Source organism: Heterodontus francisci, chromosome 5 (assembly GCF_036365525.1).
Source record: "Heterodontus francisci isolate sHetFra1 chromosome 5, sHetFra1.hap1, whole genome shotgun sequence".
Classification (NCBI taxonomy): Eukaryota; Metazoa; Chordata; class Chondrichthyes; order Heterodontiformes; family Heterodontidae; genus Heterodontus; species Heterodontus francisci.
Genome location: NC_090375.1, coordinates 198,529,390 through 198,548,978, shown reverse-complemented (window position 1 = coordinate 198,548,978; position 19,589 = coordinate 198,529,390). Strand labels below are relative to the sequence as shown.

Sequence of the window (19,589 nt, the reverse complement as noted above, 5' to 3'; positions counted from 1 at the left end):
ACCTGATACCTGGGGATCAGCTCTACCGAATTCACCTTTGTTTCAGGATGCAGAATTTCACTGGCAAAGTATTCAGTGCAATTCAGCTGCCCCTGTGATTAAAATATTTTTAAAAGTTGAATTTACTTTCAATAGGTTTGGGTGTTTCTGTGAGTGCATAGTAGTTCTTGTTACTCAACTGGGAACTGTTTCCCACGCCTCTCCCTCCTTTTCCCTCTGGCTGCCTTGAGTTCCTCCTCACCTTTAATGGGAACAGTGGTTCTCTGAGGGACTTCAGCTGATGCTGAGGGCCTTGGAAGGATTGCAGCTCACCACGATAAGTGTTGAGACACACCTACTAACGCTCCCTGCCAAATTCATGCGGCCACTCCAGGGACAGATGAACCCTCCACACGATTCATTAAATAGCATCCCTTCAGTGCAGATGTTAAGATTGCACGTGTGCAAAGGAGATACCAGAAAAAAATGATCTGGTCACAGTGAGATGGTGTCGCCACAGGCAAGCGCTGTGAAAGGAGGCCCGAAACACTGCTGGAGCAAGGAGCTATCAGTGGTGAATGTGGGCCGGTGGCTGCAAAATCTGCAGTGTTGCATTCAGACAGTTCCTACAAACACACCAGCCTATCCCTTACATTCAGATTGTTGTTTTAGGGATTTTGGACTCTTTTGACATTTTCACTGGTTGAAACTATGTAATTTCCTTACTGACAGATGTGTGTTTGGGAGACCGTGCATAAAAGCAAGCTACAAAATGCGCTGCACAAATTACATGCGTTAAGAAAAAGATTATGATTACAGGATACCTTCTTACACTTAACACTTGTAACCTAATCTGCGTTCATTTGAAATCTTTGTTATAGATGCAGCTTTCAGGATTGAGAAGAAAGACCTTGGTGTCACTTGGCATTGCTTAGTTTAACTCCCATCACTTTCTAAAGTGAACATGTACATCTTTGACTTGACTGCATTAGGCCACCAAGTTTGGTGATTAATTGGAAAGATAAGAAAAAAGCAACAACAAGCCAGTAAAGTGCAATAAAGGCCTTGAGGATGGGGGCTGAGGAGTGATGCCAATGAAAGAAGTGTCATGCTTCATGCCCTTTGCCTTCCTGATGATCCATACTGATAACAGGTGGCTCTTCATTAGCTGTTACAAAACACGATGCTCTTTTTAGTATAGAACTCTTTGGTTCTTGTAGATTAAACCAATGATGTTAGCTTATCCTTTGCTAGTATCAAAGGTGCAAGTGGGAAGGGGAGTCCACACAAAGCACAGCTGTTTCGCTCTCTGTTCTGTTCATAGTTTCATCTATTTTTCTTGGTTTAATTTAATCACTAAAGTGGTAGGAGGGAAGGACACAAAGGGATTAGGATGTACCAGGCTCTGTTTTGGAATCGCTGGGAACAATGCCTTTTAGAGATGCTGTTCAAGTTGGAAATAAAGCCAAGTTAATGATGCATTGCAAATGGACATTCTTTACACAGCTGGGAATCACTGTTACTTTTTCACTTTTCCTAAAGAAAAGGACATGTCTCAGACCCTTCAAAGCAAAATTATTGCAGTAAAATGTGATCCTTGACCACATTTCAGAAGACGAGATGCTTTATCCTTTTCCACCGTCACCCAAGTTTAAAGGTGCAAATCTAAAATCAGCTGGTTAGCGATCAGATTGTTGCCCTTCACGTACAAGTGTGTGTCCCAAGTGTCCATGAAGGAATGATCAGAGAATGCCCTTTTTTTGATATAATGATGTGTTTATGTGATGATCTTCCCTCCCATACCATATAAACCCCACTTTTGGGCTGAGTTCTATGGTCCTCTCGTTACCTTTTAGTTTCTGCATCATAAGCCACAGTGAATATTTACTTTAAATTCCTTTCATGTTTGACTTTAGCTGTTATTCAATACGCACTGAAGTTTCCACCAGTCACTATTATGAGCTAGTATTATAATCTTCCCTACTCGTTATACCCTGCACACTGGCTGCAGAGGGTCAGCTTTGACTTTGTCGCTTGAAGGGATACGTTGTGTCACTCTGATGTCACCTTTGTGATTCTCTCGTTCCATACCAGACATTTTAAAAAAATTCTCCTGAGCTGATGCATCATTATATTTTGCGAGATGTGTGCTGTTCACTGTGGATTAGAGGTTATGTCATTGCAGGTGCATTGTTCTATTTCACACAATTAGACATAGAAGTGGTTTAATTGAGTCTATACCATCACTGCCAGCTCTAAAACCGGTAAAGAATCTAAGATGTATAACCTGTATTACATAAAGCAAAGTACTTAAAGCAGGTTATAGCTCCCTGTTAAACAGCTTTAGATGGCAACTAAATTATATAGAATAACATAGAATAAGTAGCACAGAAACAGAACATTTGACCCAAGCAGTTCATGCTGACATTTATGCTCCGCTTGAGCCTCCTCATTTAACCCTCTATTCCCTTCTCCCTCATTTACTTATCTAGCTTCCCATTAAATGCATCTATACTATTTGCCTCAACTACTCTCAGTGGTAGCGTGTTCCACATTCTCGCCACTCTCTGGTTAAAGAAGTTTCTTCTGAATTCCCTATTTGATTTCTTGGTGACTATCTTATACTGATGGCCTCTAATTCTGCTCTTTCCGACAAGTGGAGAAACACTCTCTGTGTCTACTCTATCAGAACCTTTCATAATTTTAAAGGCATCTATTAGGTCACCCCTCAGCCTTCTCTTTTGAAGACAAAAGTGAATCAGCCTGTTCATTCTTTCCTGATATCATCTGGTATCATCTTTTTTTCCACCTTCTCCAGTGCCTGTATCTTTTTTATAATATGGCGATCAGAACTATACACAGTATAGCACTGTAAACTGATTTTAAAACAAAATGCTTAGGATAATCTCATTGGCACTGCTTTTTCTTTTATTGAAAAACATGACAATTCATTGCTTTCATATATTCTTGGTCATGTGAGCCGCATGGAAGATGGCAGGATCCCCAAAGACACATTGTACAGCGAGTTCGCCACTGGTATCAGACCCACCGGCCGTCCATATCTCCGCTTTAAAGACGTCTGCAAACGCGACATGAAGTCCTGTGACATTGATCACAAGTCGTGGGAGTCAGTTGCCAGTGTTCGCCAGAGCTGGCGGGCAGCCATAAAGGCGGGGCTAAAGTGTGGCGAGTCGAAGAGACTTAGCAGTTGGCAGGAAAAAACACAGAGGCGCAAGGGGAGAGGCAACTGTGTAACAGCCCCGACAAACAAATTTTTCTGCAGCGCCTGTGGAAGAGCCTGTCACTCTAGAATTGGCCTTTATAGCCACTCCAGGTGCTGCTCCACACACCACTGACCACCTCCAGGCGCTTACCCATTGTCTCTCGAGATAAGGAGGCCAAAGAAGATATATTCTTAGTTGCTCCTTAATCATTTTTGTTCCCTGCTTTTCTCATTTTGAATGCTGTTTCCAACTTGTTGAGTTGTGTTTTTCTGTTGTTTTGTGAATGAAATTTCAGCCAACCAAGAAAAAGAAATTGGTGTGTGGTAGACAATATACATGTTACATTTTATCGTAAATTAAACACTACTTGTGAGGACTGATGGCCCTCCTGCTATCTCCAGTGCACCAAGGCAGCAGATGGTTTCCTGTGAAGCATGCCTTTGAATACCAGTTGCAGTTACCTGAAGAGATGATAACTTGTCCTCCATAACCAGATCACTGCGAGAATGAGTATAGGCGAGCAGCAAGTCAATTCTTAGTTGCCCACTAGGATCAATCAGCTTGCTTAAATCTCGAATGCAGATTACTGAGAGATATGGTGCCATCTCTGTCAGCACTCCCTCTTTACCTCATTACCCTTGATGGTCTCATCCAATGGCTTAGCACTGTATGCAGCTGAACCTTACAGGCTAGAAAGGTCCTCGGCTTGATTCACAGTTGTAACTGAACTTGGTCAACAAGAAAGTAAAGCAGTGACAACTGAGCTCAGAGAGTTTGTGAAAGGCTTCCAATTTCTGGTGCTGTTTCAACAGTATCCGCTGGAATTGTATTTGTGTGGCATTAGAAGAGAGCAGGGTTAGACTTGTGTGTGCCACTTTCTCCCCTGGGGATTAAGTGATGATGGAAACTATTTTCATAACGCCAGGCATAAAGCTCTTCAGGAGGCCTTTTACATTTAGTCTCTGTGTGGTGTCCAGAAATGGACATTACCGCAAGATGCAACTCAGTCTGCTCTTTCAGAACTAGACTGCTTCCAATGAACTGGTTCCATTTGTAGCTTTATAGCAACAAATGACTCCCAAGTTCTGTTCCAGGAACTGAGCAGGAAAGCAGGATTGTTTTGTCTTGGCAGAATAATATTCTGTATGTGCTCTCCTCATTTCCTTGAGTCATTGGATGTCACAAGGCAAATGGAGAAAAGAAAGACCATCCAATTTATCTACAGAGAAAAGCCTAGTTTCCCCAGCCCCTCCCTCAATCACAACTAGCTCCTAATTGCCTCAACTGTTCTTCTGGGAAGTCTATCATTGAAGAAATCTGTGTGAAGAAACTTTTCCTGAAAGTCCTGAATTTCCCCTGTAACTTGTGTTTCACTAGCTTGAACTTGTGCTGCCTTGCCATGCTGCAGTGGTTTACTCTGACCTAGTGCTCTGATTTAAGTGTAAGAGTAGCTCATTCAGCTCATCAAGACTGCTGCACTATTTTCTTAGCTTTGACAGCTCTGTCTGTTTCATTGCACTTCCCTGCCTTCTCTCCATATCCATTACTTCCCAAGTAATTACCTCCCTGCCTTGTATAACACCTCATTTGACTTTGTACCTACAGCCTTCTGGGACTGCACGTTCCACATTCTCTCAACCCTCTTTCCCTGGGCTGACTTTTAACCTTCTTGGCTTGAATTCTTACAGCTAAAGGAGGAATAAATGTTGGCCAAGAGACTGGAGAACTCCCCTGCTCTTAGATCTTTTATATCCACCTGAGAGGGTTTATCATCTCACCCGAAAGGTAGCACTCCCTCGGTATGTCTGTCCACCATGTATCAAATTTAAAATCCATGTTGCCACTTACAGATTCCTCAATGGTCTCATTTCCCCATATTTCTGCAATTTTCTACAGCTTTTAAGTCCCTGCCACCCCCATTTTCCCCTCCATCATTCCCTGGTGTTCTGCCCCCTCCTTCCATCTTACCAACAAAATCAGTGGCAGAGCTTGCAGCCTCTTTGGCTGTATTCTCCAGAATGATTGGTCTCAACTTTTCTCTCCACCTTAAGTTTTCTGAAAGTCCATCTCTTTAACCGAGTCACTGCTCTTAACTCTCCACAGAGAGTTCTATATCCATTCCTTCCTGCCCCATTCCCTAATGCCTTTGGCCATATTTTTACATTGAAGTTGCTATATAAATGCAAGTTTTTGTTAAACCAGAAATCTTCCTGATCTGATGGCTCAGTTACTGAATACATTTGCTGAACTTCCAGGGAAGTCTGTGCATTACATATTAACAGTAAATCTATGATGCTACAAGGCTTTCAGCTGCTACAGGTTTACGTTAAAATAAAACAGCAGCAATTGCACTGCAGATCAGCATCTGAAAGAAAAATTGGTTCACGTTTTGGTTAAGATCTGACATTAGAAATATGTTTGTGTTCTCTGTTGAGTGGCAAAGCTAACTGAATCCATGTGAGTCAAATAATGCACAGGTAAGAAAGAGCAGAACCTTTAAATCACTGTCAGCTTTTTTCAATTTGCCTAATTGTGGTAAAGCAACAAATGTAATGTTTGTTATTTCTCTTGCTGAGATTAATGAGGTGTAACCGGAACTCATTACATTGACCTGTCATCGCTTCACTTCTGATACTGTAAATGCAGCTTAAAAGATTTAAGGCAGTCAGCAAGTTGGGTCTCAACATTTCTGCCGTTGTAAATATGAAAAGACGCTTAACTTTCTGCCGTTGCAGAGGAGAGGTCATGGAGGAATAAGAGCAACTTGCACAACACATATAAAGGCTGGAGTTTATTTTGGAGTTGAAATGTCTGACAGATGGTAAGAGAGATTTAAAGTTCAAAAGATATGAGCACTGCTTCACAGTGACAGCAGATAACCATCTTGTCGGGATTCTTTGGGCCAAGCTCAACAGCCTAGAGTTTGGCACCAAGCTGCTTTTGTTTAACCTTTTAGCAAAGAACTTAAGGCCATTCGGAATGTTCTGTTAGTTACGAACTGTACTTCTCAATACAGCAAAAAAGGAGTCTGGTTGGGTCCCTGTTTGATAAATGCGAATCTGTTTGTGTATTTTTCAATTGAAATCATCCAAATTTAGAAAGAAATCAAATTACAGAAGTGGTAAGTGGTTTTATTGAGTCTATCCCGTCTCTGCAATCACACAAACATCGGTACTTTTTAAAAGGACATTTAGCTTGGTCACTATTTTGGTTGACTGTTGCCTTAAAAAAATGGCAGACTGAAACTTAAAAGTTGTGAATACATTTGTATAATCTCTCTTGATTATATATTATGACTTGAACGTCTTCATTTTCTACTCATTTTACAGCTTGCGTTTGTGTAAGGTGGTGTTTTAAGCTATAATCTGTTCTGTATTTCTGTGGACACACTGTATGGAAGGGCAGAAAGATGAGACATTACCTTAAACTGTAAAATGTGATCTTTGCCCAACAGTTGTGATCATAGCATCATCATTTGCATTTGTGCTGTATCTGATCGCTTTGCTGCAAGCTGGCTGAAGCTTCTGTTTTTATTTCAGTATCTCAATTTGAATGATGTGCCTGCCTATTAGATCCACTCCAGTCCACTTACAGCCAATCACCATTGCTAACATGTTATCCCTGCAGTTCCAATTATGCAGAGCTATAGACAATGTAACGGTTGAAATATTCACATTATTGCACAGCAACATAGGCATGTAGAGGATCAGACAGGAAATATATTCTTCTACCCCACATAGCCTCCTCCTCATTAAAATGTTCACCAGAGATTTATCCAACTTTCTGTTGAATTGGCTAACACAATCAGCCCCCACTGCCTCCCCTTACAGTCCATTTTAAACATTCACCCCTCTTGGCATATAGTTAAGTCTAAATTGTTTTTCTGCCTTCCATCTACTAAGTTGGAAACATGGTTCTCTTGTTGCTGTAACTGTCTTCTATCTATTTATCGTTACTTTGTTTATCCTTTAGGATGTCCTGAGACTTTTCTTATCCAGTATAAGCATTCCCAGATTCTCTCGCCTCTTCTCCTAACTTGGGTGCCTAATCTCAGCTGTTAATGTAGTTGGAATTTGCTCTGCCCTATCCAATATCTGGTTGCCTTTCTCATAATATGGAGATTGGAATTTTACAGAGTACTTTGAGCGCTGCTAGACCAGCACTGTCGACGAGCTCAGGTACTATTCGTCTGGCTGTAAAGCCCAAGGCCCCCTGTACCATTGCTCACATTGTCCTGATGGCTTCAGTGTTCTAGATATGAGTACCATCTATTCCTTCTCCTGCAATATTTTCTACACAGTTATAATATTTAGCTTATGTTGCTACTTTATCTTTCCAAATCCGTACATTTGGCCGCATTTAATCACATTTGTAACTTGACAGCCCAGCTTCCTAATCTACCAAGCAGCTCCTGTATTTATCAACCTGTTCCTGGTTGCTTGGAGGTCCTTCCAGTTTGGTATCATCTGCAAGCTTGGAGAGTTTCATTTCTATCCCCATTGCGGATTCATTAAGTAGATTGCAAACTGCAATGGCCCCAAGCACCTGCATCATATCGCAGACAGAGATAGGTATGTGGGTGGCCTACTGGATGATTCAAAAGTAGACAAAAGTCCAAAACAATGTCTTAATTGTTCAAAACTCCAACTTGCATATCCTGTACGAAGTACCACCTGCCCATCAGTTTGATCCTCACTGACAACACACTGGTCCCCCTTGCCACCCCAGCATATTAAATTCAAATCCTCATCCTCCTCCTGTTCAGTCATATCTCTGCCATCTCCTCCAACCTTATATCCCCTCTGAAATGCTCTCTTCCTCTGACTCCAGACTTCCATGCACCCTCCTCACCCAATGTTCCACCATTGGGAGCAGAGACTTCAGCAGTCTCCCTCCTAAATGTCACAAACCGCTCTACCACTCTCTCTTTACCTTTTAAAAGCCTCCTTAATGCCAGTTTCTTGGCTCAGTTTTTCAGTTTCCCCACAACCTGTCCTGGTTTGACATCCATTACAATTCCATCCATTTGTGAAGCGCTTTGAGACAATTCTTCACATCAGCGGGCCTAAATAAATGTAAACTTTGATAATACTTTGGACCTAAAATACATATCTGATGGGTTTTAGGAGTAATAGTTTATTTCTGGCTGTATTTAATCTAAGTTAAAACAACATTAGGGAACTATGTTAGCAGTAATAGTCAAGGTTTTGAAGCATGCCAACCATAATTTATTCAGTTTGGGCATCCTTTTCATTTTCAATTCCTAAACATTGCTGTAAGAGGTTAGCAAAATGCACACGTTATAGTTTTAATATAAATCTGGAGTACATCAAAAAAATCGATACATTGGATCAAAGAAAACTAATTACTTGATGTCTTTTGGGACCCTGAGTAGCGCTTCTGCATCAAAACCAAAAATTCTAACATAATTGTTCGATGAATATAAAATTAGGAAACAGTCCGAAGTTTTGAATATGCCCTATTCTGATCAATTTTAAATGCATCCTCAGCCCTCCATCAGATAAATTTTTTTTAAAAACTTGCACGTAAAAAATTACTTAATATGCATCAAAAATTTACAGTAACTAATTATTTGTTTCCGAACTTTGGATCTCGGTCCACAATGTAAATGTGCTGCTCTTCAGTTCAGCCCCAACAGGCAAGATCAAGCACAGCAAGAGAGGGAAAAGATTACTGAAGTCAGAGATGGTTGTCCTTCCTGGGATAATGCACAAGTTTGTAATGACCATAAAATAAACCCAGTGGCTTTGAGAGCATGCTCCATGACATCACAACAGGAACGAATAGTTACCCACTCAGATTGGCTTTGGAGAAGCCCAGTATGAATCGTGTCTCCAAACCCGAAGTGAACACAGGATAATTTATTCCAAGTTTGATGGATGCAATACAAAGGAGCCATGAGAGTTTTGTGGTTTAAAAAGGATTTGTTCCAAATTCAACTGTATAGAGGTATTTGTTTCATTTTTTTGGCATATTTGTTTAAGTCAACATAGTTAAGGTTTCATCAGCATTTTATCCATTTCCAGCAAAATCTCCAGTAAAAAATAAAAGCAAAATACTGCAGATGCTGGAAATCTGAAATAAAAACAGAAAGTGCTGGAAATACTCAGCAGGTCTGGCAGCATCTGTGGAGAGAGAAACAGAGTTAACGTTTCAGGTCAATGAACTTTCTGACTTGAAATGTTAACTCTGTTTCTCTCTCCACAGATGCTGCAAGACCTGCTGAGTATTTCCAGCACTTTCTGTTTTTATCTCCAGTAGAAATTCAGTTTCAGAAACTTGATTAATACATTTCTCTATTTCCAGTTGAAAATGGAAAGTTTGTCTTAACTTCAACATTGAGGAACTAGTACAGTCCAGAGGTCATTAGAGCAGTGATGTTTGAGAAAGCTAATACTTCATATTTGGACTGCTAAGCAAGGAAAGGGTGGATTAGCATAATAATACAAGCAAAATACTGCAGATGCTGGAAATCTGAAATAAAAACTGAAAGTGCTGGAAATAGCAGGTCTGGCAACATCTGTGGAGAGAGAAACAGAGTTAATGTTTCAAGTACAAAGAACAAAGAACAAAGATAATTACAGCACAGGAACAGGCCCTTCGGCCCTCCAAGCCTGTGCCGATCCAGATCCTCTCTCTAGACATGTCGCCTATTTTCTAAGGTTCTGTATCTCTTTTCTTCCTGCCCATTCATGTATCTGTCTAGATACATCTTAAAAGACTCCATCGTGCTCGCATCTACCACCTCCGCTGGCAATGCGTTCCAGGTGCCCACCACCCTCTGCGTAAAGAACTTTCCACGCATATCCCCCCTAAACTTTTCCCCTTTCACTTTGAACTCGTGTCCTCTAGTAATTGAAACCCCCACTCTGGGAAAAAGCCTCTTGCTATCCACCCTGTCTATACCTCTCATGATTTTGTACACCTCAATCAGGTCCCCCCTCAACCTCCGTCTTTCTAATGAAAATAATCCTAATCTGCTCAACCTCTCTTCATAGCTAGCGCCCTCCATACCAGGCAACATCCTGGTGAACCTCCTCTGCACCCTCTCCAAAGCATCCACATCCTTTTGATAATGTGGCGACCAGGACTGTACGCAGTATTCCAAATGTGGCCGAACCAAAGTCCTATACAACTGTAACATGACCTGCCAACTCTTGTACTCAATGCCCCGTCCGATGAAGGAAAGCATGCCGTATGCCTTCTTGACCACTCTATTGACCTGCGTTGCCACCTTCAGGGAACAGTGGACCTGAACACCCAAATCTCTCTGGACATCAATTTTCCCCAGGACTTTTCCATTTACTGTATAGTTCACTCTTGAATTGGATCTTCCAAAATGCATCACCTCGCATTTGCCCTGATTGAACTCCATCTGCCATTTCTCTGCCCAACTCTCCAATCTATCTATATTCTGCTGTATTCTCTGACAGTCCCCTTCACTATCTGCTACTCCACCAATCTTAGTGTCGTCTGCAAATTTGCTAATCAGTCCACCTATACTTTCCTCCAAATCATTAATGTATATCACAAACAACAGTGGTCCCAGCACGGATCCCTGTGGAACACCACTGGTCACACGTCTCCATTTTGAAAAACTCCCTTCTACTGCTACTCTCTGTCTCCTGTTGCCCAGCCAGTTCTTTATCCATCTAGCTAGTACACCTTGGACCCCAAGCGCCTTCACTTTCTCCATCAGCCTGCCATGGGGAACCTTATCAAACGCCTTACTGAAGTCCATGTATATGACATCGACAGCCCTTCCCTCATCAATCAACTTTGTCACTTCCTCAAAGAATTCTATTAAGTTGGTAAGACATGACCTTCCCTGCACAAAACCATGTTGCCTATCACTGATGAGCCCATTTTCTTCCAAATGGGAATAGATCCTATCCCTCAGTATCTTCTCCAGCAGCTTCTCTACCACTGACGTCAGGCTCACCGGTCTATAATTACCTGGATTATCCCTGCTACCCTTAAACAAGGGGACAACATTAGCAATTCTCCAGTCCTCCGGGACCTCACCCGTGTTTAAGGATGCTGCAAAGATATCTGTTAAGGCCCCAGCTATTTCCTCTCTCGCTTCCCTCAGTAACCTGGGATAGATCCCATCCGGACCTGGGGAGTTGTCCACCTTAATGCCCTTTAGAATACCCAACACTTCCTCCCTCCTTATGCCGACTTGACCTAGAGTAATCAAACATCTGTTCCTAACCTCAACATCCGTCATGTCCCTCTCCTCGGAAGTCTGTGACCTTTCATCAGAACTGGATTAGCATAGTTTTATATGTACATAGAAACACATGTATGGAACACTACTTGCTGATTTTCAATTGCAGTGATTTTCTGTTGACCAGTTGATAGTATTTAAATGTTGGTGAACAAGGGTTTTCTTTTGAATGAGAGTTGTGCATTGGCACAGTAATATTGCTACTGATGTGCAGCAAAACCAATGCAGGGCCAAAACTTGAGGAGGTCTGTTGTCATTTATAGTCAACGCTACTAGGCTATTGCCATTGGCAGCCCGAAGATTTCCATGGCAAAGCCAGGGTTAGCACTTTTTTAAGCCGACGTATAGTTTCGGACAAGGAAAACTTAAATAGTATTGAAATCCAGTATTTGATAAATTCTAAAACCTTAACACTATCCTTAAGTTTATTACAATCTGCTTTATAACAAATTATTTAATGTTTTGATTAACAAGTTTTATCTTTGAACTTTTTTCTGTTTGCAAATGTAAACATTTGCATATTACATAGAATTACATAGAATATTACAACACAAAAGCAGACCTTTTAACCCAAGAAGTCAATGTCGGCATTTATGCTCGACACAAATCTCCTCACACCTTACTTCATCTCACGCTGTCAATATCCTTTTTTGTGCCAGAAATCTTTTGCATTATCCAATAATTTGAATAAGCCCACACAGTGAAAATTTAGTGCTTAAAAAGTCAGATAATTTGAATTAAGAGTAGGTTGCATTCATGAGAAAACCATTCTGATTAAAGTTTCTGCCATGCTTACCATCTTGTAGCATGATGTCATTGTGTTCGCCTACAGTGTTACAGTGGGTCATCATACTGGTCACTACCAGGGTAAGGTGGATGAAAGATGTGCTATCAACATTATTTACATGTAAAAATAATTTTAAAGTTAACTTGAAAAAGTTCTGTATTTGGCATGACAATGTTCTTTGGGAACTGGGCTGACCGATCCTTTGTCCCCTTCACCGTCAGGTCAGATGACCTGAAGGTGCTGGGGATATGGTTCGGAAGTGCCGGGGCGTGCACCAAAACATGGGAGGAGCGAGTAGCCAAGGTACGACAAAAGTTGGGCATGTGGGGGCAGCGATCTCTCTCCATTGTGGGTAAGAACCTGGTCATCAGGTGCGAGGCGCTCACGTTGTTGCTCTACGTGGCGCAGGTCTGGCCCATACCCCACTCCTGCGCCGTGGCAGTCACCCGAGCCATTTTCCGCTTCGTCTGGGGATCTAAAATGGACCGGGTCCGGAGGGACACGATGTTCAAATCTCTGGACATGGGCGGGAAAAATGTACCCAACGTGGCCCTCATCCTGATGACCACCTTCGTGTGCGGCTGCATCAAGCTATGTGTAGATCCCCAGTACGCAAACTCCAAGTGTCACTACGTGCTGAGGTTCTATCTGTCCCCGGTGTTGCGAAGGATGGGCCTGGTCACATTGCCGCGGAACGCACCATGCAGTTGGGCGGCGCCGTACCACCTATCCTTCGTGGAGCAGTTTCTGCGGAAAAACACCTTTGACCACCGGTCCATCAGGCAGTGGTCTGCACGGAATGTCCTCAAGGCCCTACGGGAAAAGGAAACGGTGGATCCTGTCGGATGGTTCCCCGAGCAGACCGTCAAAGTCATTTGGCGGAATGCCTCATCATCAGAACTTTCAAACAAGCTCCAAGACGTAGCTTGGCTGGTGGTGAGAAGGGCCCTCCCCGTCAGATCCTTCATGCACACCCGAAGTCTCGCCCCCTCCGCACAGTGCCCCCGCGTTGGCTGTGGTGGGGAAGAGACGGTCGCCCACCTCCTCCTGGAATGTGCCTTTGCAAAGCAGGTGTGGAAAGAGATGCAGTGGTTTTTGTCAAGGTTCATCCCAAGCAGCTCTGTAACACAGGAGTCTGTGCTCTACGGGCTGTTCCCAGGGACGCACACCGAGACAAACATCAACTGCTGCTGGAGGACTATCAATTCGGTGAAAGACGCCCTTTGGTCTGCCCGAAACTTGCTGGTCTTCCAGCGCAAAGAGTTGTCCACCACCGAATGTTGCAGACTGGCACATTCCAAGGTCCAGGACTACGTGCTGAGGGACGCACTAAAGCTTGGGGCAGCCGCAGCAAAGGCTCAATGGGGAAAGACCACAGTGTAAGGTTCCCCCACCAAGCTGGACTGAGGGGCTGGATCCATGGGAAACTCCTCGAACTGTATCGTTAATATTCTCAATTGCTGTAAATGTAAAACTGTAATTGACACGACAATTGTGAAACGGAAGGGTTGGGAAGAAACTCATGACAGTATTGAAGGAAACTGATCTCCCTTGCAATGTTTGTATTTTTTGGTGCTGTTTGGAAACTGTTTGGCAATGTAATTTTTACAGATTTTTATGAATAAAGTATATTTTGGAAATAAAAAAAAAATGACAATAGTGAAAGGGAAGGGTTGTGAAGAAACTCATGATAGTATAGAAGGAAACTGATCTCCCTTGCAATGTTTGTATTTTTTGGTGCTGTTTGAAACTGTTTGGCAATGTAATTTTTGCAGATTTTTATGAATAAAGTATATTTTGGAAATAAAAAAAAAAGTTTCTTACAGCATTTCACCATTGTCTGTAGATAAAATTAGACTTCAACAGAGAAGATTCATTGGATGTATATTTTTAAATTAATTTCAGACATATTGTATCTTGTAGCAGGCTATTGTGGAGTTCTCAAGTATCCTTCATTGTTGGTCAGTTTAAGGAATGCTGTTAAATCTCCTCTTTGTGATAATATATCTGCATGGACTGGTTTTCTAAATTAGCACAAGTATTCACACCAAAGTCTCACTTTTTCACTGCACATACACAGACATGCGCCAATCCGTCTTTCAGGTGAAACATTAAACCAAGGCCCCGTCTGCCCTCTCAGGTAAACTATTTGAGGAAAAGGAGTTCTCCCAGAGTCCTGACCAATGTTTATCCCTCAACCAACACCTAAAATAGATTGTACAGTCATTTATTTCATTGCTATTTGTGGAATCTTGCTGTGTGAAAATTGGCTGCCGTGTTTCCTACATTACAACAATGGCTGCAATTCATAAGTATTTCATTGGCTGTTTTGGAAGGTCCTGAGGTTATGTAAGGCTAAATACATGCAAATCTTTTTGCACCAATATGCACAGATCAATGCTTAAATGATACTTAAAGAAACAATCTTGCTGTCAAATCTTCTTTTAGATAAAATGTAAAGCAATTAATTTTGATAAGCTCCAACATTCTTTTGTTTCTTTCTGGGATCACTTCCTTAGTTTTTTAAAAATGCATTTCATTAAACAGTGAATGCTGATGATTTGGGGAAAGGGCTGGAGAAGTATGGTTATTAACCCTAACAGTCCAGGACATGGAAAAATGAATGGCAAGAGAGAGTCACTTTACTGATACAAAAATCAGTCATAACAGTAATGGCACTTTTGGTTTGTATCTTCCATAATTGTGAGCGCTAACCTCCCATTGTCACTAAGATGCCCTTTATTATTTATCAGTGTAGAAGAATTAATGTATTCCCTGGGGGGATAGAGAAATGATCGCATAATATATGCCTACTTCATCTTCAGATTACCAAATGACAAAAAGATGTTTATTATAAGCCATGTGAGTGAAGGCTTTGTAATGTTATTTACAATTGTTGAAGTACACTGAAAAACAACAAAAAAAAAGTTGGAGTAAAGAACACTTGACTGAAGATTAGGATTTTCTTTCCCATCTCTCTGTACGAACTGTTTTCTCACAGGGGTCTAATTCTGCTGGCGAAGTTTGAATAATTTTTCAAAGCACTTGAGATCTTTTACATACAAATTTTGACTTCTATGCCATTGCGAACTTTGATCTGTGTATGAAGCTAACCTGGCACTAGTCAGCATTGGCACTGACAATAACACAAAGTTGGAATTATGCCTAAATCCTGAAACATGAGGATATAATTTTCTTATCCAATATCTAGTGGAGGTGTCACAAATTTCTTACATGCACTTGATTTAGTTTGATAGTAATACAGTTTAATCAATTTAATGCCAGGATTTACGATGCATTTCACTTCATTTGAACTAAGGCTAGCTTTTTTCACAAACAGCTCTCAATGAATAAAGATTCAATGGTTAAGCAGGCAGCTAAAATGTCTGTAAACCTTCTTCAATGACTGTGTAACTGATTCTTAATCCAGAGAACAATACAGGTTTCAGAGACCATGTACTGAATGATTCTGGGGGGCTTTGCACTCAGTTTGACCTTACTAATATTTTTGGTACAGAAGTTTAGGCTATAAAGTACATACCGAACAATGGGTGAGTCAAAGAGATTTACGCGGTGGTAATGAGATCAGTAGATGCTTAAAAAAACAAGAGAAAAGCTCAACTGATGTGAGCTTGTTATCTAAATAGAGGGATTGTGTTGGGCCCTTCAAATTCACCTGCCTCTTATTATGTATTTTCAGTAATGTTATGCAGGTTGTAAAATCCTGGTGGCTTATCAGTAGTTTCAAACTGTCTCAGATCCTTCTGAGGTGGGCTCAATGTGTGAATTTTATAAGTCTGTTGAGAAACGAGTGTGAGGATGTTATGACTACATTTCTTGCCATAAGGCAAGTGATTCTCTGTCCTGCTCATATTCTGAAACTATAATTAGAGCTCCTGCTCTTCATTTTGCATTTAGGTGCAAACTGGTTTGTTCCAATGCGTACAGTACAAGGAGTCTTACATGATTATCTACTAGTCATGGTTGATCATCTCAGCTATGAGCCTTCTTGAAGCACAGAGTCCAAGGATTGATTCTCAGACTTGCTACAGATTTCTGGTTTTCTTGATATCAAATCATATTTCCACAATTTATCCAAGTTACTGATCTTCCACTAGTGGACATTCTTGAGCTCCTAGCAATGTCCTTGTAAATCTCCTCTGTACTCATTTGTACAGAGTTAATTGAGAACAGTAGATTGTCTATGTTCTGTGCTTATAATTTATGTAGATTGTCTGATCTTCCTGAAATTTTAATCCGGATATTTTCATTGAGGATCCCATTCAAATCAAATCAAGTTTATCCAAACAATTTTCTAAGTTGCATAATACATTCACCTGTATCGTAAGAATCCAGAAACCACCAAAGACCATTCAGCCTATTTCTTTAGGCAGTCATGCAGCAGGTGTCCAAATGATTTTCATTCCTCTCCTTCTTTGGCACTGCACTTGTAAACTACTGCTCCTTATTGACTCCGGAATCTGCCATTTTTCGTTTGAACACTGATAGAAAGCTGTCTTGTACCCTGGTGCTACGTGACAGTCTATCCCATATGCCAACAACCGTGTTCCAGCAAAATCCTTGCATAAGGTGTGATCAGATTACCCATATGGCCGGTGACATCTGTGGTGGTACAAGGCAGATTTGAACTGCTTTCATTTATGGTCCACTTTAAGTGATACTAGGCTGTAAGAAGGCTAACTCCAAGTTTTTAATGTGAAACATGTACAAATGCCCTGCAAAGAATCAGTTTTTGGAATGTGAGCAACATTGGCAAGTCATTTAAGGGTCAACGACATAGTATGGGGGAGGCGGTGGCTTAGAGGTAATGTCACTGGACTAGTAAGCCCAGGCTAGTGCTCTGGTGACATGGGTTTGAATCCCACCACGGCAGATGGTGAAATTTGAGTTCAATTATTAAATCTGGAGTTAAAAAGCAAGTCTAATGGTGACCATGAAACCATTGTCGATTGTTGTAAAAACCCATCTGGTTCACTAATGTCCTTTAGGGAAGGAAATCTGCCGTCCTTACCTGGTCTGGCCTACATGTGACTCCAGACCCACAGAAATGTGGTTGACTCTTAAATGTCTTCTGAAATGGCCGAGCAAGCCACTCAGTTTAAGAGCAAATAGGGATGGGAAATACATGCTAGCCTAGTCAGTGATGTCCACATCCCACGAACAAATCATTAAAAAAAAGTTATATGTAGGCCAAGCTGAAGAGGATGGAAGATTCCCTTCCGTTACCTGAACTATTTGGATTTTTACAACAAAACAGCAGCTTTCAGTTACTTATTTGGTGTTGGATTCAGTTTTATAACTGTTGCTGTGTTGTGATTTGAGCTCGTGACCTCTGGGCTCCTGGTCCAATTTCACAACCAGTGTAATAAAAGCAAGATCTTCCGCCTACAGCTTCCAACCTCATAGTCCCGCAACCCCGGACAGCCCGCTTCTACCTCCTTCCCAAAATCCACAAACGGGACTGTCCCGGCAGACCCATTGTGTCAGCCTGCTCCTGCCCCACTGAACTTATTTCTTCCTATCTAGACTCTATCTTTTCTCCGCTGGTCCAGTCTCTTCCCACCTACATCCGTGACTCTTCTGACGCCCTACGTCATTTTGACAATTTCCAGTTTCCTGGTTCCAACCGCCTCCTCTTCACTATGGACGTCCAATCGCTCTACACCTCCATCCCCCACCAGGATGGTTTGAGGGCTCTCCGCTTCTTCCTGGAACAGAGGCCCAACCAGTCCCCATCCACCAACACCCTCCTCCGCCTGGCTGAACTTGTTCTCACATTGAACAACTTCTCCTTCAACTCCATGCATTTCCTTCAAGTAAAAGGTGTCGCTATGGGTACCCGCATGGGTCCTAGTTATGCCTGTCTTTTTGTGGGATATGTCGAGCATTCTTTGTTCCAGTCCTACTCAGGCCCCCTCCCCCAACTCTTTTTCCGGTACATTGATGACTGTATCGGTGCCGTTTCCTGCTCCCGCCCCGAACTAGAAAACTTTATCAACTTTGCTTCCAATTTCCACCCTTCTCTCACCTTTACATGGTCCATCTCTGACACTTCCTTTCCCTTCGTCGACTTCTCTGTCTCCATCTCTGGGGATAGGTTGTCTACTAATATCCATTATAAGCCTACTGACTCCCACAGCTACCTCGACTACACTTCTTCACACCCTACCTCCTGTAAGGACTCCATTCCATTCTCCCAGTTTCTCTGTCTCCGACGCATCTGCTCTGATGATGCTACCTTCCATGACGGTGCTTCTGATATGACCTCCTTTTTCCTCAACCGAGGATTTCCCCCCACTGTGGTTGACAGGGCCCTCAACCGTGTCCGACCCATTCCCCGCACCTCTACCCTCACCCCTTCCCCTCCCTCCCAGAACCGTGACAGGGTTCCCCTTGTCCTCACTTTTCATCCCACCAGCCTCCATATCCAAAGGATCATCCTCCGCCATTTTCGCCACCTCCAGCGTGATGCCACTCCCAGTCGCATCTTCCCCTCCCTTCCCCTGTCAGCATTCCGAAGGGATCGTTCCCTCCGTGACACCCTGGTCCACTCCTCCATTACCCCCACCGCCTCGTCCCCGTCCCAGGGCACCTTCCCTTGCAATCGCAGGAGGTGTAATACCTGCCCATTTACCTCCTCTCTCCTCACTATCCCAGGCCCCAAACACTCCTTTCAGGTGAAGCAGCAATTTACTTGTACTTCTTTCAATGTAGTATACTGTATTCGCTGCTCACAGTGTGGTCTCCTCTACATTGGGGAGACCAAGCGCAGACTGGGTGACCGCTTTGCGGAACATCTCCGCTCAGTTCGCAAGCAGGACCCTGAGCTTCCGGTTGCTTGCCATTTCAACACTCCCCCCTGCTCTCATGCTCACATCTCTGTCCTGGGATTGTTGCAGTGTTTTTTTTTAGATTAGAGATACAGCACTGAAACAGGCCCTTCGGCCCACCGAGTCTGTGCCGAACATCAACCACCCATTTATACTAATCCTACACTAATCCCATATTGCTACCAAACATCCCCACCTGTCCCTATATTTCCCTACCACCTACCTACACTAGTGACAATTTATAATGGCCAATTTACCTATCAACCTGCAAGTCTTTTGGCTTGTGGGAGGAAACCGGAGCACCCGGAGAAAACCCACGCAGACACAGGGAGAACTTGCAAACTCCACACAGGCAGTACCCGGAATTGAACCCAGGTCCCTGGAGCTGTGAGACTGCGGTGCTAACCACTGCGCCACTGTGCCGCCCATCAGTGAACATCAACGCAAGCTCGAGGAACAGCATCTCATTTAGCGATTAGGCACACTACAGCCTGCCG

At 42.5% G+C, this 19,589-nt stretch overlaps 1 protein-coding gene across 8 annotated transcripts in view; it reads left to right on the top strand.

Annotated features, from left to right (window-relative positions):
* bbs9 (Bardet-Biedl syndrome 9) overlaps positions 1–19,589 on the top strand; it is a 689,521-nt gene that overhangs the window by 309,024 nt on the left and 360,908 nt on the right. The gene's annotated exons all lie outside the window — the stretch shown is intronic.